We start from the raw sequence: 17,343 nt of genomic DNA on the forward strand, positions 1-17,343 counted from the left end.
CAGGATGTGAGTGTGAGGGAGATGCGTTAGGCATTACGTTGAATGACAGGGGGTAAAGCAGCTGGAACTGACGGGATAATGACAGAAATGTTAAAAGCAGGGGGGGATACAGTGTTGGAGTGGTTGGTATTTTTGCTTAATAAATGTATGAAAGAGGGGAAGGTACCTAGGGATTGGCGGAGAGCATGTATAGTCCCTTTTTAAAATGGGAAGGGGGACAAAAGAGATTGTAAAAAATATAGAGGAATAAGTTTACTTAGGATACCAGGAAAAGTGTACGGTAGGGTTATAATTGAAAGAATTAGAGGTAAGACAGAATGTAGAATTGTGGATGAGCAAGGTTGTTTTAGAGTGGGTAGGGGATGTGTAGATCAAGTGTTTACATTGAAATATATATGTGAACAGTATTTAGACAAAGTTAGGGAAGTTTTTATTGCATATATGGATTTAGAAAAGGCATATGGTAGAGTGCATAGAGGAGCAATATGACAGATGTTGCAAGTATATGGAATAAGTGGTAAGTTACTAAATGCTGTAAAGAGTTTTTATGAGGATAGTGAGACTCGGGTTAGAGTTTGTGGAAGAGAAGGAGACTACTTACCAGTAAACGTAGGTCTTAGAAAGGAATGTGTAATGTCGCCATGGTTGTTTAATATATTTATAGATGGGGTTGTAAAACAAGTAAATGCTAGGGTGTTCGGGAGAGGGGTTGAATTATGGGGAATCAAATACAAAATGGGATTTGACACAGTTGCTTTTTGCTGATGATACTGTGCTTATGGAAGATTCTAAAGAAAAATTGCAAAGGTTAGTGGACGAGTTTGGGAGTGTGTGTGAAGATAGAAAGTTGAAAGTGAACATAGAAAAAAGTAAGGTGATGAGGGTATCAAATTATTTAGATAAAGAAAAATTGGGTATCAAATTGGGGAAAAGGAGTATGGAAGAAGTGAATGTTTTCAGATACTTGGGAGTTGACGTGTCGTCGGATAAATTTATGAAGGATGAGGTTAATCATAGTATTGATGAGGGGAAAAAAGGTGAGGGGTGCGTTGAGGTATATGTGGAGACAAAAAACGTTATCTATGGAGGCAAAGAAGGGAATGTTTAAAAGTATAGTAATACCAACACTCTTATATGGGTGTGAAGCTTGGGTTGTGAATACAGCAGCGAGGAGGCGGTTGGAGGCAGTGGAGATGTCCTGTCTAAGGGCAATGTGTGGTGTAAATATTATGCAGAAAATTCGGTGTGGAAACTAGGGGAAGGTGTGGAGTTTATAAAAGTATTACTCAGAGGGCTGAAGAGGTGGTGTTGAGGTGGTTTGGTCATTTAGAGAGAATGAATCAAGGTAGAATGACATGGAGAGCGTTTAAATCTCTAGGGAAAGGAAGGCGGTGTAGGGGTCGTCCTCGAAAAGGTTGGAAGGAAGGGGTAAGGGAGGTTTTGTGGGCGAGGGGCTTGGACTTCCAGCAGGCGTGTGAGCGTGTTCGATAGGAATGAATGGAGACGAATGGTATTTGGGACCTGACGATCTGTTGGAGTGTGAGCAGGGTAATATTTAGTGAAGGGATTCAGAGAAACCGGTTATTTTTATACAGCAGGACTTGAGTCCTGGAAATAGGAAGTACAATGTCTGCACTTTAAAGGAGGGGTTCGGGATATTAGCAGTTTGGAGAGATATGTTGTGTATCTTTATACGTATATGCTTCTAAACTGTTGTATTCTGAGCACCTCTGCAAAAACGGTGATTATGTGCGAGTGAGGTGAAAGTGTTCAATGATGAAGTATTTTCTTTTTGGGGATTTTCTTTTTGGGTCACCCTGCCTCGGTGGGAGACGGCCAACTTGTTAAATAAAAAAAATATATTGATATTTGAATATATACGTTTATAGGATGTCGGATCTCCACTGGCCCTTCGACATTTTATATCTGGTGTTAGCTTCTCATATACGAGGCTGTAGCATCTATACTTTGACGATGTAATTCATTTGGTGGAATATAATCTCCTCAGGCCAAGATAATGAATTTTACCTTCAATTTTCTGATATATAGCAATTTTTATTTGAGGGTATCTCAGTGATCTTTTAGGTTCAATTAACAATGTTCTGATCTCTACCCGTCTGGTCGTATTTTTAGGAAGTTTTTTTTTATGGCATTTCTGTTGCTTTCCTTTTGAGCAATATTCAACAGGATATTTTATATTTTATATGGGTATTAAATATTGCATTTCTTTGTGAAGTTAAATATTTGCTCTTGGAGAAACTACCTGAATTGTTTAAATGACTTAATCCCTAAACTGTTGTTCTGTTAAAATATCGTCGGAAATATTCCCCCGATTTTCGGGCAGCGTAATTTAAGTGTTTTGCGAATGTGAGCTCCAACTCCTGGATTTTGCTTCAGCATTATGAAGGTGTTGACCTACTGCTCCTTAATCTTTAATAGGGTTAAACAACATGTGCTTGGCTTCCTCAGTGTATTGAACTAATGTGCCACTCTTGAAGATGTTGATTTCTACTGCAAGGGCATTTTTGGAAGCACGAGTTATTTCTCTCTCTCTCTCTCTTTCTCTCTTTACACAGGGTTTTACAATGTTAGGTTACGGATCCCTAATATTATTGACAAACTATTGACATGGTAACGATTCCTAACTTTATTTTACAAACTAAGAGCTGTTACCTACATTAGCTCATTTGAAAGCATTTTTATTGTTATGAAACATACAAGTAGGGCCATCATTTTTATTTGATCAACTGATTTTATCTCGTTGATATTATGTTGTATGAACATGTTCCAGACTCGTCATCCTGGGGATATATGATCTCAGATGAAGTGATGTTCTGGAGAAGGGTACAGCCAGAGTGAAGTTGCTGCTTTCTGCCCGTCTTGTGGTATAGAAGCTTGCTTCTTGTTGTCCTCGAAAGTGGAGCCACTAGTCTGTCAAGCAGTCGCAGATGAGATGAGATGGGGGGGGCAAGCAAGCCAAGAAAGTGGAGCATACTCATGATGTGAGCGTACTTCTGCCTCGTACAGAATCTTGTAACCACTAGTGTCGAGCAAATGCGAGATACGTCGAAGTGCTGTACGCTTCCTGGCTGCCTTGTTTGCAAGATTTACAACGTGGTTCTTCATGGTCAGTTTGGAGTCGAATTTCACCCCATGTATATCAACTTTTTCCTCGGGTACCAAACTATCTCACTTATTCTTACTACTGCACCGGCATTATCACCATGGTGCTTAGAGACCATCATTTGTGTTATCTCAAGTGCAAGTGTTACATGTCGTCGGTTTCCACAGGCTGATATAGTTCTTAGTTCGTGATTGATGTAGCTTAGAGCAACTGGCATTTCTACTCTTTGATGAGTAAATGTCAGAGTACAGTCATCTGCATATGCATGTGATTCAGAGATGAGATGAAGAAGGTCATTAAAGTAGACATTTCATAACTATGGCCCAAGCACACTTCCCTGTGGAACACTTGCCCCAATGGGATGTCTTGCTGATTCTCTTCCATTGAGAACTACACTTAGGGATCTACCATGAAGGTAACCACTGAGAAGACATAGTGCAAAGACTACGATTCCCAGTGCTTGTGGTTTGGCCAAGAGGCCCTGGTGCCTGTGAAGGCTTACTCAGCTCTGTAATAACTTCAGACAGTATTACCAAAGCTGGCTTCTCCTCAGGGAAATTAATGAATAGAAAACGAAATAATAATTAGCAAAGATAAACACTTTATTATTTATTAAAGCAAACTTAAAACAATAAAACATGACAGGTATATCCTATTTGAAAGAAAAATGAAAAATGAAATGAATAAAATAACATTTGAACTCAACGCTAATATATATATTGGGGTGTCTGGTGTTGGTGACACTTCGTGTTGTTGAAATCTTAGCCGTTGCTGATGTGGGGGGGAGGGGTCGCAGGTGTTTGTGACCACCACCGGCTAGTTCTTCACATAGTATCGCCGTGAATATTCTATCCCGATGACAGGAAAGCAGGTTCTTTACCGCTGCAATGATGTGGGGTTACGTCCTACAATTTCATACAGGTGCACAGATAATTAAATCCAATATGGGACGTCTCCAGGACGTTAGTCCGTCTCTGTCAGTTCTTCTAGTTGATTGACAGGTGACCCTCTTTGCCATCTAAGCTGAAAAGATAGACAGGTTACCCACTGCTTAAATAATCACTCCATGATAAGTACAATACCTAAAAGACGTGGTGACTATTACAACAGTCAACTTAGAGCAAGGCTGAAAAGACTAATTTTATTATTGGTCAAAAGTGAAGCTTTCAACCACTAAATCCACTAGAATACAAGGCAGGCATGTACTTACAGTAGTGTTGGGAGCTGTGAGTCTAGTGATTTACTGTTTGACCAGAGCCCCACACGTCACCTTTCGGGAGGGGGGAAAGAGGGAGGGGAAGCGATAGTGGGAGCTAGACTGACCCTACGTTAACAAGCAGCCGGCAATCAAACTATCACTTTAGGGGTGGGGGAGAAAAGGCGGGAATAGCGGGAGCTTGACTTACCCTACCTTAACAAGTAGCCGGCAATGAAACTATTGTTACTATATATTCCCTCGCTACTCCTATCTATTGAACTTTTCCCTCACAGTGCCACACTCGGTCGAAAGCACCAGCAATGTCCAGTTCTACCACATAGCTGATTTTGATTTCATCCAGTGACTGGTGCCATTTAGTGGAGAGGATTAACAACAGATCAGCAGCAGAGTAACCTTCACTGAAGCCATATTGACGGTCACAAAGTAGTGAGTGGTAGTCAAAAATCTCTGTCATTTGTCTTGAGATTATTGTCTCGAGGATCTTGCCAGTGATTGACAGGAGTGACAGTGGTCTGTAGTTGCTGATTTCTGATCTGCTCTGCTCTTCTTTTTGTGAACAGGGACTTTATTCGCCTATTTCCACAGAGACGGCCATTTACACTGTACTAGGCAGTGCTGAAAGATGCGAGTTAGAGGTGCTCCTAGCTGGTCTGCACATCTATTCAGCTCAACTTGTCTGGGCCCACAGCCTTTTCTTGGTCAGGCAGTTTTGACGCAGTTTTTGCAGCTAGCCAAGAAGGGTCCCTTGCTGGATCAGGAACTTGCATTTTGGTAGCAAAGTGTTAGGCAAAGAGGTCCGCTTCCGCTTGAGTACTAGTAGAGGTGGTCTCATCCTGTCGATTTAGAGGTGGAATGAGTTCATCAGGCAGATAACCTTGTCTGTCCATGACCAGAGACCACCAGGTTTTGGAGCCAGCTCTACCTGATGCTAGCTTTCTTTATGTCCACCTCCCATTTAGAGATGGCTCACTTTTGAACTTCACCCATATGCTTACAGGCTTGTCTGTGCAAGTTCCTGTTGTAGGATGTCATGATGAAGGTATACCTTCCCCAAGCCTTGTACTTATCAGTAGTAGCCTCTTTAAAACGAAAGCCGAACCAAGACTGATCTGTAGTCTTCGTCACAGACTGCCGGTGAGGGATGTGTTCGTGTTGTAGAGTAAGGATGTGTCCAGTGAAGGCATTCATTTGGCTATCAACATCCCTGCGAGTAGAGCATTCCAATCGATGGTGGCGAGCTCTGAATAAAGGGCTGGCCACTTACGTCTTTCCCATAGCCAGGTTGTGCGTGTGAACTCCTCACCTCGTTCTGTTGGGACCTTAAGTGTCGCAAAAACAACCTTGTGGTCAGGCGATCCAGCATAGCCGAGGGATTGACAAGTGACTATACCATCTGCCAGATCACTCACTACTGGGTCAAGAGAGGAGCCACACTGCAAGAAGGTCATCAAAGTCCCTCTGAATAAGATGTTGTTTGAGGTTACCAACAAATATGATATGTTGACACTTGTGTTGGAGCAGAAGGGAGACCACATTTTCCAAGGAAGTTAATGGAGTCTGCATGTTGCCACTGAGGTCTGTACATTGCACATACTGGTACAGAGGCGCTAGTGTTTATGCATAGTTTGAAGAACATTTCAAGATGAGTAGGGATGGCAACATCAACGTGCTGGGCATGTACACTTTTAAAGAAGCACACAGCAACACCACCTCCTTGCCCTTGCCTGTCTCTTCTCATGCATGAGGTGTAGCCAGCAATTCTTGCTTAATTTTCTGGGGTCCTGTCGTGCAAAAATGTTTCAACTTAAGCTATCATGTAGGGACGTTGAGTGTTCACAAAACTGTGTGTGAGCTCTCTAACATTGGTAATGAAAACTCTAATGTTGGCCGACAGGATGTTGATAGACTGGCTCGTCATGATGTGTTCAGCTTGAGGTGGTGGGTGTGTAAGGTGCCTGCCCTTGAAACGGGAAGGGCACCGAGGCAGGTGCTGGGATGTAGGTCTGTGGTTTTGTAAAGGGCACAAAATCACCTGCTGGGCTGAGATAGGAGTAGCTGAGTGGGTGACGTGAGAGTGTGCTCACCAATTCAGAGATCCTGCAGATTTGTTCCGAGAACAGGTCTCTGAACAGGTGATCCTGTCTGTCAAATTCCTTTTTCTTCCGACACTGGTCATCCTGATGTCCCCTCTTGTGGCAGTAATTGCACCTGGTATCTCGCAGGCAGTTGTCAATGGTGTGACCCCTCAGGTGACAGCGAGCCTGGGAGGGTGGACTCCTATTTGTTGCACCTCATGTGTTTCACTACTAATTTATCAGCAGGTTCTGCCTCTCTCTCTCTCTCTCTCTCTCTCTCTCTCTCTCTCTCTCTCTCTCTCTTTCTCTTTACACAGGGTTTGACAAGGTTAGGTTAAAGATCCGTAACTTTATTGACAAGCTATTGACAAAATAAGGACTCCTAACTTTACTTGCAAGCTAACAGTTATTACCTACATCAGCTCATTTAAAAGTATTTTTCTTGTTATGAAACATACAAGTAGGGAACAGGATGAAGTTGAAGCCATCTGTGTGCCAGCATTTTCATTTGATCAACTGACTCTATCTCGTTGATATCATTATGCTGTACGAATGTGTTCCAGACATCCTGGGGATAAATGATTTAAGAAGCAGTGATGTTATGGAGAAAGCTACAGCTAGAGTGAAGTTGCTGCTTTCTGATATCACAAACTGTAGCGTTTATACTTTGAAGTTGTAATTCATTTGGTGGAACATAATCTCAGGCCAACATAATGAACTTTACCTTCAATTTTATGATACATAGCAAGGTTTGTTTGAGCGTATCTCACTCACTCTCTCCCCCTGCCTCCTCCTCTCCCTACCTCCCTCTCTGCTCCTTTCCCTCTCTCTCTCTCTTCCTCTCTCTCTGCTCCTTTCCCTCTCTCTCTCTCTTCCTCTCTCTCCATCTCTCTTGAAGGAATTAAGCTACAATTGTTTTTTCCTTTAAATTTCTAGGTAGAGCCAGTAGACCTTCTGAGTGCATTATAAAAAGGGTTTTGGGTTATGAGATTCCAGGGGAACTTTTAAAGCCTCAGTCAATGACTCGTGAAATGGTAATAACGAAAATGTACACAACTCAAGGAACAGATAGGTCCCATAAAAAACCGGTCCTGAAATTACCAGACCAGGGCTAGAACCACCGTATCGTGGAAGCTGATAAAGACTCGACCTACAAGTTACATATCCTCCCCGACTTGGGTCCGAGTTCCGTTCCGATCGACTCGTGGGACTTATTTGGGAATTACGGTAGCATGGCGTGTAAAAGTCGTATACCTGTACAACATTCTTTTAACCTAATAGATTTATGTCATCATAATGTTCTTTATTTTTACCAACGTACTTTATTACCTCAAGTTTCAGTACTCACAAACTGATGTTCCTTATTTGCATGTATCATTCATAGGCTTCATAAATGAAAATGCTGTATGGAATGTAGCCTAATCTAATACCATCAATTTTCTTGTTACGCACCAGCCGTATGCGCTAGCGGACGAATGACAATTGTAATTTGTATATTTCCGTATATATATCTTTTATTTTTCTAATTTATACTATATTTTTTTCGGTCGTGTGTGCGGATGGACGCAAGTCGCATAGGTCGTGAATCGGGGAGATCTGTATACTTCTGTAGACCAGGAAATCTTGCATGGTCTCTGACCATAAGTGTGTATTTACACACGGGAGTTTTACACCGATATGATTGTAGAAGCTCTCGTTCAGGTCACATCAACGCTCTTATCAGTGACTTACAAAATCGTAATAACACATATCAGTGATACATTTATTGCACCGCGAAATTTGTTTTATATTAGGAAAATATTTTTTACGCTATCCAAAAATTATATTTTTTTTCTTGCTTATAGGATTTCATCTGATTAATCATGTTTCATAACTTAATAATAATGATAATGAATTTCTCATTAAAATACCTCGAGGAACAGGTACATAATAATCAAAAAAATATTTATATTTTGACGTTTCAAGCCAAAACTTTCCATATGTGTAAGAAGAGAAATACCAAAATAACAAAAAAAGGCACAATACCGTGACTGGAACGATACACAAATAACCCGCACATAAAAGAGAGGAGCTTATGACGACGTTTCGGTCCGACTTGGACCATATACAAAGTCACACTAACGAGAAGTAGAGCAGGACGGGTATATATTGGAAGGAAGAGGTAGTGGTGGTAGTAGTAGTAGTAGTAGTAGTAGTGGTAGTACACAAATTACCCGCACATAAAAGAGAGGAGCTTATGACGACGTTTCTGTCCGACTTGGACCATTTACAAAGTCAGTGTGACTTTGTAAATGGTCCAAGTCGGACCGAAACTTCGTCGTAAGCTTCTCTCTTTTATGTGCGGGTTATTTGTGTATCGTTCCAGTCACGGTATTGTGCCTTTTTTTGTTAGTAGTAGTAGTAGTGGCGGAGATGGAAGGAAGTAGTAATGGGGAAATAAGGAGGAGGAGCCAGTCAAATACAAAGAAAGGGGAGCACTGCCAGGGAGCTAGGTGCCCACAGAGAGAGAGCAAGAACACGTAGGTGGGGGGGAGGGGAAGTAATGAAATAAATAATGGAGGAACAGAAACGCAAGACAGAAGAAAGACAACCCAGAAGAGGAAAAAAGGAAAGAGGAAAGGGGAAGAGGGAGAAGAGGAAAAAGTCACGGATGTTCTGAAGTTTGCAGCATTTCACAATGTAGTGGAAGAGGAAGGCATCTACAGAGACGAAGCCAGGACTAAGATTCATACAAGTAAAGTTGTGTATTAGCGAGGATTCAACCAGACGGCGACTGTTAAAGTTGGAAGTAGGGAAGACAGTTTTAGCAGAAGACCAGTCAATAGGATGGCTGTGAACTCTGACGTGACAGAAAAGAGCATTGTTAGTGTCGGCAAGCCTAACACTGTTTTTGTGCCCTGTCAAGAAAAGCCGTCTTATCTCCCTCTTTCTCCGTGCCCTCCGTATCTGTGATTCTCGATTCCTCCCAAAAGAAATTTCCACTCTTCATAATTCGTTTTCCCGTCTTGGCTACACTTCCCATTTCATAGACTCTGCCTTCTCACGTGCTAAACGTAATTTCTTCTCTCCCAAACTCTCTGCTCCTGGGAACTCTTCTGTCCTCTGCCTTCCCTATATTTCCGGTCTTTCTAATTTCAACAATTCTCTCCTTCCTTTAGACATCAAACTTACTTTCCGCCAGACCAACACTTTTCGCACTAATCTCGTTCATACCTCTCCTCCCTCTACAGATGTTCCTGGTGTCGACTCTATTTCTTGCTCCTCCTGTCCTCTTCATTACTTTGGAGAAACTGGCCGATCTCTTTCTGACGGACCTAGGGAGCACAAAAATGTTGTTAGGCTTGTCGACACTAACAATGCTCTTTTCTGTCACGTCGGAGATCACAGCCATCCTATAGACTGGTCTTCTGCTAAATCTGTCTTCCCTACTTCCAACTTTAACAGTCGCCGTCTTGTTGAATCCTCCCTAATACACAACTTTCCTTGTATGAATCTTAGTCCTGGCTTCGTCTCTGTAGATGCCTTCCTCTTCCACTACATTGTAATATGCTTCAAACTTAAGAACACCCGTGACTTAACCTGATTCCTCCTTTTTTCTTCTTCTCCCTCTTCCCCTTTCCTCTTTCCTTTTTTCTCTTCTGGGTTGTCATTCTTTCTTCTGTCTTGTGTTTCTGTTCCTTCATTATTTATTTCATTATTTCCCCTCCCCCACCTCTGTGTTTTGCTCTCCCTCTGTGGGCACCTAGCTCCCTGGCAGTGCTCCCCTTTCTTTGTATTTGACTGGCTCCTCCTCCTTACTTCCCCATTACTACTTTCTTCCTTCTCCGCCACTACTGCTACTACTACCACCACTACCTCTTCCTGCCTCTACATACCCATCCTGCTCTACTTCTCGTTAGTGTGACTTTAAATGGTCCAAGTCGGACCGAAACGTCGTCGTAAGCTCCTCTCTTCTATTTGTGGGTTATTTGTGTAAGAGAAATACTTGAAGGAACAGGAATCATTGATACACAAATGAAAAAATACCTTGACGCTCATGTTTCAATAATTTTTCTTATGTTAATCCTTTAAATAGTTTCTCCATATTGGCTATCAAAAAAAAAAACACGCATCCTTATCCGAACTTTTATTCGTGTTCCTCTTCAAGGGGGGCTCCTTGTAGTAGCTATTGTCTTGAGGAACTGAGCCTTTTGGTCTTCTTCCTCAGACCGAACCTAATGACCCCTTAATCCTCCCTTCCCTATCCCATCTTCCCCACCCCACTTTTTTCCCCTTTCCTCCCTTTAACAACCCCCCTCCCCTTTTTCCCGTAACATTTGTAGCCTCTGGGTTCCTCCCTTCTGGCATTATGGTTTCTAGGTACGGGGGAGTGTGCCGGTATTCATCCTGCTCCGTGAGGTTCCTTGGGTGTGGTATAGTTTGTCGTGGAATCTGGATTGTCTGGATGCACACTGCCCCCTTCCCGGATTTCCGAGAAGTGGGCGGGATGCCCTGCAGATGATGGGTTTATCTTCAGAGGTTGCTTGTCGGTTCTGTGAGGTGGCAGCTGTAAGAGGTATGCTTTGTGAGGTTGTTGCTATCCCACAGCGCTGCTTTACTGATGTAAAAGGTACGGTATGGCACGGGTTCCACGCTGCATCTACAGTACTTGCGGGCTCGAGTACTCTCGGATGAGGGGGGAACTTACGGCCCTTTCACGCCTTCTAGGGACTGTCCCTCTGCTGTCCCTCTGCTGTCCCTCCTTTTTGTTTTTTCCTTCTATCATGGAGTCTTTGTTCCATTATAACCCTCCTCCCAGGCCCATTTCTGTTCCTGCATCTTGTTCTGACCTGGCTTCATTATTGGACCATACTCTAGACTCTTCCCATACCCCTGTACTTTCTTCTGGTTATTCTTCTTCACCTGCTCCAGGTGCTGAGGCTCTGCCTGTTTCTGTTAATGCCTCTGTCTCTTGCACACCTTTAACTAAGTAATCAGCTTCTCCGAATACAGTGCGATGGTTTTCGGATCACCCACCTACCTCAGGTTGGGCCACCCACGGTACTACTCCCAAACGTTCCAGACCATCTATTGACGATGGTTCTTCGATATGTTCATTCTACACAAAATCGACCTATGTGACAACCACTTCCTTTACGCACCATGTGTACAAGTACGCAGTGAACTAAATTCTTTCCCCTACAAGCGATTATCTTTCTGACCATAGTATTGGTAAAGCTCTTTTTTGACACACTGGCCCAAATATATCCTTTCACGCTCTTCGAAGTGGTGCGCATATTGTTACTTTTCAGAATGGAGAACAAGCTCATGATCTTTCCCATATTACTTCCATTGATAACATTCCAGAGTTGATAAGCACACTACTCTCAGTTCTTGCAGTGGTACGGTGGTTATACCATGTACTATTGTAGAGAGTAATTTTCTCTTTTGCGGTGATGATATTTTGGAGCAATTAGCCCTTCAGGACCTTCCAATTCTCAAAGTGGATACATATGTACAGCCCGCTCGCGTGAGGAGGTGGGCGTTTCCCAGAAACACCGCTGGCTTAACCCTCGACTGCTGTGAACTCCCGTCCTCCGTTTATATCGCGGGCCATCGCCTCGAGGTCCGTAAAGTGGCCCCTACTTCCCAACATTGTCGAAATTGCTTGTGCTTTGGACACCCCACTTAAAACTGCAGATCTGCAGTGGAGTGCCCGGTGTCCAGTGCAGCAGATCATGCCGATACATCTTGCAATCTTCCCCTCCCTTTGTCTCAATTGCAATGAACCTTATCCTTCTTCGTGCGTTGTCATGTCTATAGTAATGAACAATAGCATAAGCCTTGCTTATGCTATGGTTGTCTCTCAGCTCCTCCTTCAGGGGAATCTTCGTCGTAACCCTTATTTGCAAGTAGCTAGGAGACCTCCAGCCTTGGCAGTCCCCCACCTACCACCTCCTCCAGTGTCATGTCATCTAGGGTCACCCCCATCTCTAATTCTTTTGAAGTTTTACCCTCTGAAACCCCAACTCCCTACTCCAACCTCTACTTCTTCTCACCTGCTAGTTTCTCAAATAGCAAGGCCTTGTACACCTGTATCTTCTTCTCGTCTATCACCTATGAAACTGAACCTGTCTCATAAGCCTAAGTGTCTTCACATTCCTCCAAAGCTTACAGTTCCCCCAGTAGTTTTCCTTTTCGGCCTCGGTGCATAGTTCTCACTCCTTTTCTAACTCTCACACAGAGGTGGGGGTTCGCCCTCCATCGTGTGGTCCCCTCTTCTCCTGTTCCTCCCCAGACTTCTTCCTCAGTTACCTTCCAACCTCCTTCCTCTCCTGTTCCACTGCCAGATTCTTCTGTCCCAGCCGGCACATCTCTCCAGGTTCATACTCCCCTCCCCCTCTTAGTTCCCTCCATAATGTTCCCGATCTCTACTTGCCCTACCTCACCTGTTTCTGAAGTCATGTAACAGGTGTCTTCCTTCTCCGCTGAGAGAAAACCCTCGATGGAAACCGGCGCGCCTCCTTCTACCCCTTCTTATTTTTCACGATCCTCACAGCAATCTTTTCCTTCACAGCATTCTGATTCCTAGTTGTTTGTTTTCCGTTGCCTCCACACATTGACTTCACTGACCCTAATAGCCCATAGATTTTATCGCTTCTAATTACTGGGATACCTGTCTTGGTGTATATTGACATATTTAGTGGAATATTCGTGGCCTCAAGGGTAATCGAGGAGAGTTCCAGGTGTTGCTCTCCTAGTTTTCCCCAGTATGTGCCTGGTTACAAGAGCCCAAAATTCGTTCAGCCGTTATTCGTCCCATTTCAGGCTGTGTGCTGTTGCATTCTTCCGATCCATTCCTGACGAATCATTTAATGAGAGTGCGCTACTTGTGCACGTTTGTATACCGTATCTATAGGTCTTTGTTCGTTCTCTGCTGCATTATACTGCAGTCCATATTAATTTGCACAGATGGAATACAGTTTGCTCTCTAAATCTCTCCTCTTCCCGTGAATTCTGTATCTCGGATATTGCGTTCATCTCTTCTCTGCCGCCATCCATCTTGTTAGGCGATTTTAACGCTAATCATCATCTTTGGGGAGGGTCTCACTGTGACACTCGTGGTGATCATTTAGAGACCCTTCTCACTTCTCATCCCATTCATGTTTTAAATATGGGTGCTCCCACCCATTTTGACTCTCGCACTCAGTCTCTCTTGCATTTATATCTCTATCTGCTCCTCATCAATTGCACTTGATTACGCTTGATCTGTTCTCCCAGATTTGTACGACAGTGATCACTTTCCTATTCTTCTTACTTCTACTATGTATAGTCGACGGCCTCATAGCCCCCGTTGGCAATTTAATCGAGGAAATTAGGACTTATACTCTCATCTTAACACCTTTTGTGGGAACCTTCATCTTCTATTGATGAGCTGGTGCATCAGTTTTCGACCTTAGTTTTGACTGCAGCGTCACGTTCAATTCCCCAAATTCAGGCAGGCATTCTCAGACATGCATACCTTGGTGGTCTCCTGCGTCTGCACGTCCAGTGCATTTGAAACGTGCTGCGTGGGGTCGTTATCGATATAATCGGACCTCAGATCGACTTACGGATTTTAAGCAGGCAAGGGCAGTAACTCGCTGCATCACACGCAACGCTAAAAGCACTTCTTGGAAAGACTACGTGTCTCTCATTACCTCGACTTCCGCTGTATATGCGGTTTGGAAGAAGTTATGGAAGTTGAGTGGCAAGTATACTCCTGACCCAGCTTTTGCGAGTTGCTGGTGTTAGGGTTGTGAAACCCCTTGAAGTTGCCATGGAAATCAGAATTTATCTTGTTCATGTCTCCCAAGAGCTTCACCTTTGTCCCTCATTTCTTGCGTCTATGTCTAAGAAGGAGCGACTGCCCTTTGATTTCTCCTTTGATGGAATGGAACCGTATAACGAACCTTCCACGCTTTCCGCTTACCAGTCATCAGCAGCTGGGCCTGGTGATAATCATATCAGTAAGCTACAGCATCTGCATTCTACAGTCCTTACAGTCTTCTGCGTGTTTTCAATCTTATTTGGACGCAAGGGGTTCTCCCTCAACAATGGAAATGTCCTAGCCTTTCGCAAACCAGGCACCTCGGAGCTTCGTAAATCACTATCGTCCCATTGATCTGACCAATGTAGTCTGTAAGGTGATGGAACGATTGGTGAATAGACATTTGATATGATATTTGGAGACTCGCAATAGTCTTTCTACTCGCCAATATGGCTTTAGCAAGGGCCGCTCTACTTTGGACCCCTTGCTCCACTTAGATACGAATGTGCGAGATGCCTTTGCTAACAGTCTGTCCTAGTAGTCTTTTTTGATCTTGAGAAAGCATATGACACCACTTGGAGGTATAACATTTTAACCCAAGCCCACTCCTTAGGCCTGTGTGATAATCTACCAACCTTCAATGCTGTTTTAAAAATGACAGACATTTTCGTGTCCGTATTCAGGCCGAGGGAGTCCCACAAGGTTGTCTCCTTAGCGATACACTTTTTCTCTTGGCTGTAAATGACCTACCTTCCATTCTTCTATCGCATATTTGGTCATCACTTTATGTGGATGACTTTGCTACAGGTTATGCAAGCGCTGACTGTCGCCTGGTAGCAGCCTCCCTCAGGATGAGACTGACCTAGTTTTGCATTGGGCCACTTCTCATGGACTTCAAATTTCTAGTACGAAAACCCATTTCATTAACTTCATTAGACGTTATCTTATCCGAGATATTCCATTGTATTTAAACGGCTCACGTATTCCAGAATGTGATACGGTCACGTTTCTTGGCCTTCTCTTCCATCGCCGGTTGACATGGAAACCTCACATTTCCTTTTTGAAGGCAGCTTGTCATGGTCGGCTGAATCTTCTTAAAATTCTTGTGCATCGTTCATGCGGAGCAGATAGCCGGACTCTCCTTCGTTAGCATTCTACCCTAATGTTGTCCAAGTTGGATTATGGCGACCGAGTCTATTCTGCAACTTCACCTACAACTCTAAGTTAGATCCTCTGTATCATCTGGGTGTACATTGATGCCTTGGTGCCTTTTATTCATCCTATGTTGACAGCCTCTAAGCAGAGACAAATGTTCCTTCCTTAGCTGATCGTCGTGATGCTCATTGTCTCCGTTACATTGTCTGCTCTCATGACCTTCGTGTTCCTTCTGCATTTAGGTTGGTCTCAGACGGGCCAACGGGCTGGAGTTTTGAGACTCTATGACCGCGGGTTCAATCCCGGCCGGGGGTATGGTTAGTAGAAGCCTATTATTTGTTTGGGCCCCCTGCTTACTCCAATAGTTTTCACCTCGTCTTCACTCCAGTTGCCTCCCTTGTATGTGTTTTTCCTTCTCCCCTTGGGAGGTTCTGACGGTTCGTGTCTGTTCTTCACTACTGCCGTGCGCCAAAGTTTCCCTGCCTACGGCTTCTCACTTCCGGTCGCATACTCCTACCGTCGCTGTTTATACAGATGATTCTAAATCTTCTGACTGTGTTTGGTTTGCGGTGGTGTTCCCTGATTATGTTGTCCGAGGTCATATGTTAGACTCGGCTAGTATTTTTACCGCTAAGTTGTATGCATTACAAGTTGTATGTATTACATATGTGTCTCCTTCGATGTTTGTGATCATTTCAGATTCCCTCGGTGCTTAACAACCCATTAAACAGTTTGATTCTCCTCATCCGTTGGTCCCGCGTATTCAGCTATGGTTGCGCCGTGGGGTTACCAAAAACAAAGACGTCGTTATCTGTTGGGTCTCTGGACACGTTGATGTGCAGGGCAATGAATAGGCGGATGCTGCTGCACGGGCAGCTGTACATGATCTTCTGGTTTCCTATGGAGGTATTCAGTTCAGGCATTATTTCATAGTTATCTCTGCTAGTCTTCACAGCCGTTGGCAACAACGGTGGTCGGGCACGCACCATAACAAATTGCACTCTATTAAACCACTCATAGGTTTGTGGCCATCTTACCACCGTTAATGTACTCTGCAGACTGTGCTCTCCCGGCTCCACATCGGCAATACTCGCCTTACCCATGGATATCTCATGGAACGACACCCTATTCTTCTCTGTAAGGTTTGTCAGGTCCCTATTTCGGTTCTTCACTTTCTTTTGGATTGCCCTGTTTACCAGCGCGCTCGCAGGGTTTACCTCCAACGACACCGGTACCCTATCGCTCTTATGTTATCATTCCTTCTTGCAGACGGCCCTGCCTTTGATTTACGATCACTTTTTAACTTTTTGTCAGAATTGCTTTACCGTACGAACTTTGACATATCGCCCTTAGCGTCCTTTCCAGCGCTTTTCTCCCCTCACCTCTGACCCCCTCTCCACCTAGCAGTTAATAGCCCCGGCTCTATTTTCTGCCCCGCAGCGCTGAATGACAATTTTAATCCGTGTTCAATAATCTTATTAAATGTTCACTTTCTTTGGTTCTATACCTTTTATGAGTATTCAAGCTATTATAATCTGAAGAGCATACACGTACATTAATCACATCAGTTGTGCGTAAAGATTGTGTAATCGAAAATGTTTATCAAATATTGTTTAATATTTGCATTACTTCAGCCTCCTGTTAGCTCAGTTAAGCCCACCAGCCTAGAGCGCTAAATATACCCGAGAGCATTTCCCATTCTCTGTGTTCCACTTATCATCGATAGCAGTACGCTGAGGCGCTCTCAATGTTTCACTGCCAATTAGCCTTCCCAGTGTAACGTTATTCTCCGTGTTTGCAATTCATGCATCTTTAAAATGTGCTGATGGATGAAAAACACCTCCAGGGCTATTTATCCGAGGCATCTATTGTGCCTGCTTCAAACATCGAGTAGCTTTTATTTACGCTTTTAACGTATTGAGCAATTTAGTTTTTTGTTTTACAAGGCTGTATGTACATTAAGCTACAAACCATTTGAAAA

This window comes from Cherax quadricarinatus, chromosome 58 (genome assembly GCF_038502225.1).
Source record: "Cherax quadricarinatus isolate ZL_2023a chromosome 58, ASM3850222v1, whole genome shotgun sequence".
NCBI classification, from domain to species: Eukaryota; Metazoa; Arthropoda; class Malacostraca; order Decapoda; family Parastacidae; genus Cherax; species Cherax quadricarinatus.